The sequence below is a fragment of the Pundamilia nyererei genome, unplaced genomic scaffold (genome assembly GCF_000239375.1).
Source record: "Pundamilia nyererei isolate P.nyererei 1_Seehausen unplaced genomic scaffold, PunNye1.0 scaffold00015, whole genome shotgun sequence".
NCBI classification, from domain to species: domain Eukaryota; kingdom Metazoa; phylum Chordata; class Actinopteri; order Cichliformes; family Cichlidae; genus Pundamilia; species Pundamilia nyererei.
The window spans coordinates 2,034,573-2,043,561 of NW_005187416.1; the positions used below are offsets into that span (position 1 = coordinate 2,034,573).

Consider the following 8,989-nt stretch of genomic DNA (forward strand, 5'->3'; position numbering starts at 1 on the left):
GTATGTGTGTGTGTGTGTGTGTGTGTGTGTACTGAAGTGCAAATTAAAAGTAGAGGTTGTGCATTTATTTAGGAAGATAAACAGTCTGATAAAGTCGGAACAAGCACGAGCTGGAAATAGTCCCACGGTGAGGAAATGAGATGACACATCTGTAAATAAAAACTAAAAATGGGAAATAATCTAAGTTCCTGTGCAGGGCGAGGAGTACAGTACAAAGTCAAGAGTTCACTGTTCTGCCTTCAGGCTCATAGTTCAGACTAACAAAGATAAAGACCAATCACGCAGGACTTATTATGTTTCCTGCTTTGACTTCTTACCCAGACTGTTCCATAATGTGTGTGCAGCACTTTTGTGATTAAAATCTATTTAAATTAGTTGTTTATTTCAGTGCAGACAGATTATTGACACTCAAACAATGGAGCTACTTTGTCTGTTATTTTTTCCTGCTTGTGTATCAATTTAGAGGAAAAGTCATCCCCCAGCTTCTCAAGCTTCATACTCCAGTGATCATGAATGTCTAAAAACAAAAAAACTTTTCTGCATCTGGTATTGTTGAGATGTTTAACTCTGGACCAAAAAGGTGGATCTGCTCTGCCTAAAGCCGCTTTGAGCATCAAGGTCCTGAGCCGAGTCCAGTCCGGGCTTTTGTGGCCACGGCCAGCTCAGCTTTCAGGATGCCCGTAAGCTGCTTGTTCCACTCGTCTGATTTTGTATTGATTGTTGTCTAAACAAATTAATCTGTCATCTGTTGAGCTTTGTTCCACTTCTCAACAATCTCCTCTGATCTGTTTTCATTACAGCCTTTTATCTGTGGTTTCCAACCTGTGCAGTTCAAACCTGAAGGATCCACATTTTCACTTCACTTTTCTGTAGAAATAGATTTTCCGGTAAACTGATCAACACCTCCTGCCAACTAAATTAGTCAAACACGAACCTTATTTTATGCTACAAAATTTGTATTAAAAGCAACCCAAACACTTTGAGATTTGGATTTTAATAGTTTCAAAAATTATTCTTCATGTTTTACTTGAACATTTTAGAGAAAACATGTTAAGTTCTAGATTTTTAAGGTTGGGGATTTCATTCCATGCATAATAAATACGAGTTTATCTTCCGCAATAATCACTAAAAGCAATCGCATGTGATATTTTATGCATTTAATAATGAATAAAAAGAGAAAAACATCAGTATTTACCGTGTCTGAGTCGACAGGCTGGAACATCAAGTCTGGTGCTTGCTGGAACGCCATGTTCTTCTGCACAAACAGCTGCTGGTGAAACTCCTGCAGAACCTGCATGCGTTTCAAGGGAACAGACAAAAATATACATATATACTTATTTAAGGTTTATCACAAGCTTACAAATCAGCCCATGTCTAAACCTGCATAATTAACACTTAGTAAAGCCTTTAGGGTTCAGGCTTGCTCCCTATTTAGTTTTAATTTCTTGTTCTATTTAAAATTAACTTGAACCCAAATCAGCTTTTTATTATTTTACACAAGTCAAACGAAAGAAAACGCCAATAACAATTAAGAGAATGACCATAAAGCCGTTTCTGGTTACTATCAGCTGATCTGAATGCTGATGACCACTCTGGTGTTTGTGGTCACAGCCTGACATTAAAAACGTATCACAGGCTCGAGTTCACCGCCTGCCTATTTTCACACAGACTATTTTTAACTCTCCAGCTGCTGAAAGCTTAAAGAGACAGTAAACAAATTACATAACATATCACTGTAAGTAACACAGGTGAAGGTACAAACAGTTTTAATTCTAATTTCAGGTTTTTTCTAAAGCCAGCTAAAGCAGCCGGGGACTGGACCACCACCTGGACCACAAAGCTCTCTGCCCACCCGAGGGAGGACGAAGTACCTGTGTGGATATTTTAAGCTGAACTCATGGGGCACAGCTATCAGCTGTTCTGGAAAAAAAAGAAACCTCCCCAGTAGCCTACTGGTCCCAGGCTGGTAACTTTGGTCTTTTGAATTGTACTTAAGTTTGGCCCCTCATCAAGAACCAGTTGCCTTGGGGAGACCATACCAGGGGACAGCATAGCTTCTCCTCCTCAACTGTGATCATTCACAGAAAGGAAAGGAGCCAGTGTAGGTGGTTTGACTGGCATCTGAAATAGGAGGCCTCCAGAATGTCTCCTAGACGAGATGGTAAGGGCAGACCAAACACACACTGGACACATTGGGACACATTATGTATCTCGTGGTATCCCAGTATTCGCTGCCTGTCTGTTGTCAGACGCATTTGTGTGACCATAAATACCACTTAAGTGGGAAAAGGAACTTCTGGACATCTCTGCTTGGACTGCTGACTCAAGTGTCAAAAAATGATTTGATAGAGGAACTTGTATCGGAAAAAAGAGGAGCAGGGTATTGATCCCTGATGATTTACCCGTCAGTCTACAGTCATACCTTTACCTATGGCTAAAATCTGACACAAATGAGCATCTTCTGAAGGATGTCTGAGCTCTGCCTTAGAAACATGATGAAGAGCTGAGTTATTTGGAAAGCTACTCGTTTACACCGAAAGGCACCAGAGTGGCGGCTCGCTGTTCTCCAGGAAGAGCAGGAGTAGGTGGCTGGGGAGGGGGACGTCTGGGCATCTGCTTAGATTGCTGCCCCATGACCGGACTCAGATAAGCAAGAGAAAATAGATGGAAGGAAATCAGGTTTAGTAATATCAGTTTTATATTCTTTAAATCAAAATCTCTGATGTATCATGACAAATATTTCTTATTAAGGTCTTTATCCACTTTTATCTTTATCTCCACACAGTAACATTACATTATATTTTCTCATATCAGTATGAGATTACAACAACAGCTTTTTTTGGCCCCCAAACTCCAGATAAACAGGAAAAAGGAGCATTTGGACAGTCATTTGTCACAGTTTGGGTCAAATCTGGACAGAGCAGGCGGTGTATACACAACATTCTCAGTTTACTGCTGAACTGAAACTAAAGAGGAGAAAGAACTGGAGTATAAAAAAATGAAACATTAATGCACTGTTGGGAGTAAACTATGATAATAGCAATCTAAGTTCAACAATTGTATTTATCTGAGAGGCATTACTTTCCTCCCATCAGACCCGTAGAATACAATTTAAACTCACTTTAAACATGCTGTTGTGCAACCCCTGCTTTAAAATACTAAGCTTAGATCCTTCTGTGAAATGTCAAACCAAACTCCAGACTAACTTTTCAGTCTAAACTGAAAAAAAAAAACAACCTTTTAGACCCAAATGAAGTCCTTCCTGGATGAACAAGCAATTTTGGAAGTGTTCCAATCTGGCACTAAAACTCACTGCAGCACTGAGTCCGCTCTGTTAAGACTTTTTAAATTACATTTTTTAGCAGCTGACTCGGGTGACTGTGTGCTGCTTGTGTTTTTGGACTTAACACCTGCCTTGGGCCATGGACACACCATGGACCATGAGATCTTTATCTATAGGTTGGTGTGGTGGGTGGGCATCACTGGCTAAGCTCTCTGGTGGTTTACGTCCTACCTCTCTGACAAAAGTTTCTGTGTCAGCACTGATGATTTTACCTCCACCTTTACTCCCATCCCTGGGGTGGGGGGCCACAAGGCTGAATTCTTGGACCTCTACTTTTCTCTCTGTACCTGCTGCCTCTTATTATTTTTCAGAAACACGGCATTTCTTTTCCTTGTTACAAGGATGACTGTCAAGTTTATTTCCCACAACACATTGCTGTGTTCCCTGTTCAGCCTCACCTTGACCTCCTTATTGACATTGAGATGGACCATCATTACATATTTGGGTGATGATACCCAGTGGTAAAATACTGTCAAAATTAAGACCCTTCTCTTTAAATGCAATCTTAAAACAGTAACGCTTGCTCTTATAATAATCTCCTCCCACTACTGCAATATGCTTCTTATTGGAATAAGCCAGGTCTCCTTTGCTGACCTACAGACACTCGATTTGTAACAGGTACAAGTAAAGAAGAGCACATCACGCCAACTTTGGCTTCCCTTTACTAGCTTAAGGTTCATTTAAAAATACACTTACATTATTTTTAATAGTTATGCCCCATTAAAATGGGGAAAAACTATTAAAAATGAGATGTTGACTGTGACCTTACATTTCTCTTTAAGCACTCCTTTATTGTTAACATCTACATCTCTTATGTATCTTTTACTCTCCGGCCTGTGTTTGTCTTTCATGTTTGGTTTTATTGTGCGGCCCTTTTGTTTTAAAGTGCTTTATAAATAAAAATTGGATGCTATGGTATATTTAGACCACACAACTCAAAACAAAAAATAAAACATTCATGAGAGTTTCGTCCAGTCAAATCAGAACGTCACTTTACGCAGAGCACACATAAGATCTGTTTCTGTGTTGACACAGTAAGCACATGGGCTGTAATGTGAGCCCTGCCGAAAACCGCTGCACCCACCGCTTCCCTCACTCTTCCCTCTGATTTGTTCAGATTCAGGCCTGAGCAGCAACAAGATGCCCCTCTGAAGGTGACCTGAGAGGCCAACGGGAGCAGCGTGTAACAAAGGAGCGGCAACGTAACTCAACCCATTTAAATTAATTAGCAGTTGGTGAGGCGCTCGACTTCAGCTCTTCTAAGGTTCGCAAAGCAAGTTACTGAATTTTTAGAGCCCTCCAAAAGTGATCAAAAGAAGGACTGATCCACATTTACAATAACAGACCTAATGACTACAGCACTGCACTGGGATCAACAATAGGACTGCATGAACATAAAAAACTGGGTCATCAGAGAAAGGTCAAAAACATAGATGGTATCTGAGAGATGGACTCAAAGTGAGCTTTTGCCCTCTGCCACATTACATTTCTGTAGCCAGAAGTTACCAAATTCGGATGAGAGGGTGGATTGCTATCATGCATATATATGTATATATATGTACTGCTAAGTGGCAGATTAAAAACTATAGAAGTATAGACTTCTTGGATGGTCTGTGTTAGGGTTAAACATCAATCAAACCAGTCACAACACAGTCAACTCCAGTCTCTACATGGATGGCTTATGGAATAAAGTCACCCCTCCCAGAGTTCTTAGAAAAGGAGAAACTATCCATAAAGACCAAACTACTTTATATACTAGGCTGTAAACATGCTTATAAGTGTACGGGGACTGACTCATTTACTTTGAGACTGACTCCAACAACCTTGTGACATGAATTGTGAGCTTCTCAGTGTGTCAACAGTAGGCATAACCAGTGCCAGTGTTTATTTTACTCCTACATCATAAGTGTCATTATTGCAAAGCTGTATCAAACACAGCTTGTTCAAGCATAACTATGCATATTTTTGAAAAAACTGTTTTGGTTTTGCCAAAATTACGTTTGTGTCCAAAGTAAATTTTGAATTTTAGGACCAGATGCAGTAAACACCTTACGGCATAAACTGACTGACAAAAATATTTTTAAACAGAAAGCCAAGTGGTTTAACAAAACCCAGTCTATTATACACAAAAAAGTGCTGCACATGTTCCAGCTTTATTCCTGGAAAATGTGGTGGACACAGTTTATAATATAGTCTGACTCATCTTTCATTTAATATCAGTCTGTAGTCCTTAGCGGTAACTTTAAACCTTACTCTAATGACATACAACCAGAGCGGCCAGGCCTTTCAAACAACAGCTGAAGTTACAGAAAAACAAAACAAACATGCAGCTGCACACATGAAGATACGTTGATATCTTTGGTACAAGCATTTATTTCAGGATAAAATTAAAAATGTATTTATTTACAGTGTGATTTTCTGGTCTTACTGACCCACTACAAGCCACAGTCACCCTTTTTTTTGACACAGCGCTTTATCTTAACTAACGCTGGGTTGTGGGAAGGCTGGAGTCTATCCCAGCCGTCACAGGGTGAGATACGGGGTTACACCCTGGACAGGCTGACAGTCCAGTGCAGTCCAGTCGAGTTTTTGCAAACCACTTGGAGTCTACCTAAAAAACGCATGCTTAGCTGTTACATCTGACTCACTCTCACATTCACACCTGCAACCACAGTGTTACGGTTAATCACAGCACCACCATGCTCTCTTACTCCACATTCAGCTTTAAGGTTAAGCAGGTTAATTAACCACAAACGGGTCTCTGTACCTGCCTATTTGGTACAGACATGGGTGTGAGGTGGTGGATGTCCTGCAGGCTTTAAGACTCACCCCATTTGAGCTGTTGAGGATCTGGTTGAAGATGTTGTGGACAGCCTGGTAGGCTTCTAGCTCTGTCTGACACAGTGACACCAGGTAATCCTTTACCTGCTCGTAGATCCTCCCATCTAAAATCTGTATACAGTGATAGAAAGGTGTGTTTAGATTTACACCACGTCTCCTTTCACCCACCAATTCAGATGTATATATGCTCACCTTGATGCAGTCAATGAGGTCTGTGTTGTAGTAGCGCTGCTGGTGCGCATTCGCGGCTGCAAGCATGAGAAGGTAGTCGTTTCTGGCGTGCGTGGCTTTGGAGTTGCACTCGCTCCGCTTTGCTTTCAGCTAGAAGAGGAAGAAAAGTTTAAACAGCTCATACAACAAAAACACCACTAAACGTTGGGCTCGTGGACTCAAGATCTTATACCTTTACGCTGGCCCTCTGAAGACTGGATCTGGACTGGAAGAGACTCAGCTTTGACCTGCAGAGAAGATACAAAATCATTTCTCTTTGGTTTTTAACATGAGCATCAATGTTTTGCCTTTTCCAGTTTAACCAAGTAATCAAATTTAGGCTGACAACATAAAAAAGGAGCCTAAGTTGGATGTGCAATTACAATAAGTACAAAAATGTACCAAAAGGTGTCAATACCTCACATGGAGGAGAGGTCAAGTTCAGGGACAGTTATTTAAGGTGAGCCCAACAACTGCCCATGTAGAAACATCTATCAATCAAACAGGCCACGCCCCTAAATCCAATAGCCAGGTACTCACAAAACAAATAAATAATTAAAACAAAATAAAACTCATTCTCTGTGCTGTTAGGAAAAGGAAAAATACCCACAGAGGCAAAAACTGCGAATGGCACTTTACATTAGTTAGCCATCAAGTGTGTAGATAAGCTGAGGTTGCAGTAAAGTAATTAATGAAACAGAAGAGTGTTGATAAACTATGAAACGAGCCTGACTCTAGAAGGAGATTATACTCTGTGGTCATGGATGAGAGGCCTTTCGTTTTATAATTTTATCAAATCTGCTTCATGTCTGCTTGAGAGACACAGGAGCAGCTCATGAACTATAGCGTTGTATCTTATTTGTCTCATTATGACAAATTAAAACCTACATTAGAAGGAAGTAAAAATCGAAAGACAGCAGAACAATCAAAACAATGGAATCTGTGTAATGACCATTAACACTACTACAGTGACACATTTAATACCCACGTTACTCTGCTGGAAGCGGATTGTTTACAAAATTAACATATGTGCATTTTGAACATGATATTTCCTTTTAATTTTAATGCTTGTTTAATGTTTGATGGTAATTACCTTTGTCCACCTATAGTAAATCAAAAATTAAAATCCATGCTCTTGTTTAATCAGGTAACTCAGTCAGATGACTTTTATCTAATGCAGTTTGAGCCTCAATATTTATTTCCAAATAATTATTGGAATTTTAACCTCATGGCACACCTGCAGTAATGTCGAAAACTACAAGAGATTCCCTTCCACAGTGTGACCACGAACAAAGATATCACTATAGTCATTTCACATTGCTTCTTTTTTTCCTCTGATTTATAGTTTGAACCCAACTTTAGACATATTGTAAACAAGAAACACATCATTATCACCTGTTTAACTCCTGGAGAATAACACGATATATATACAAATAACCAGGTCTCTCATTTGATTTTTATGCATGCGCAGGGTGGATGAAACGACGGCAGGAAGAAGAGTAAATAATCGTTTCCACTGCTGAATGTTTAAACCAAGCTGCTATCATAATGCCTTTAAGATAATAAGAGATCCACTTTGATAAAAAAAAATAAATCTGAGCAAAGGCTGGAACTGATTACAGACCTGCTGCTTCCAATTTAAACCCTGACGATGTGCAATAACAGCTGCATGAGTGTAAACAATTGTGAGCAGAGCAGTTTGTGTGAAATTATTAAACTTTAGTCTTCTCTTCTTACTGGAGTGTTTCATTCTGCAGATTTTCAAAGGGCAAACCTCAGAGGAGTCATCTGAGAATGTGTGCGTGTGTGGACACAACAGACCAGAAAAACACAGCATTTATAGTATTATTTGTAAGTGGTGGCCCAGCTATCAATCCTCTCCGACAGCCTGGTAATAAACTTTCCTGATGTGCAGAAAAATGTCTGCTATGTGTTGAGTCAAAGTGCCAGCTGTTCATGTCGTGCCAGGCCAAAGTGCCTCCATCGAGTCATGCAAAGAGCCTGAGAGCTGCTTGTTTGATAAAACTAAAAAATGTTGTTTTTTTTAGAATTTTCTTCTCTCGACTAAAATGTGCTTTGATTTTCGTTGGAACTTTTGATCCACTCAGAGCAAAATAATGTGCTCAGATCTGAATTTAAGAGCTGATTTGTGACATCTGATTTGGAAACTATTTCTGTTAACTTAAACCTCGGAAATTTCTCTTGTTTTCAGTGAAATAGGAGAGATTATGTCGAAGTTTTGCAAGTTTTTAATACGAAGGAGTTTTCAGTGACAGAAGGAAGGCAAATCAATTAATTTACAGAAGAACCCCAGTACATACAAGTGATAATTGTTTGCTGTGCTTTTCTGCACATCTGGAGTTTGTTCTAATTAACTGATCTGCAAACAGGCGTCAACAACATCACCGTCATATTATTAATCAGTTTATTTCCAGTGCAGCATGGCGGTCTGCTTTTTCTGACTCCCTTTGAGTGACTTCAAGACACTTTTCAATTTAGTCACGGAGAAATAATTGTAAAAATACACAAGAGGTTTTTATTTCTGATCTGACTGAGAAACTGAGAAACTCCACACATATTGGCTCACAGGTTGTG

General features: G+C 39.7%; 1 pseudogene; it reads right to left on the reverse strand.

Annotated features, from left to right (window-relative positions):
• Positions 1-8,989, reverse strand: part of LOC102194386 (F-BAR and double SH3 domains protein 2-like) — a 39,490-nt pseudogene that overhangs the window by 10,040 nt on the left and 20,461 nt on the right.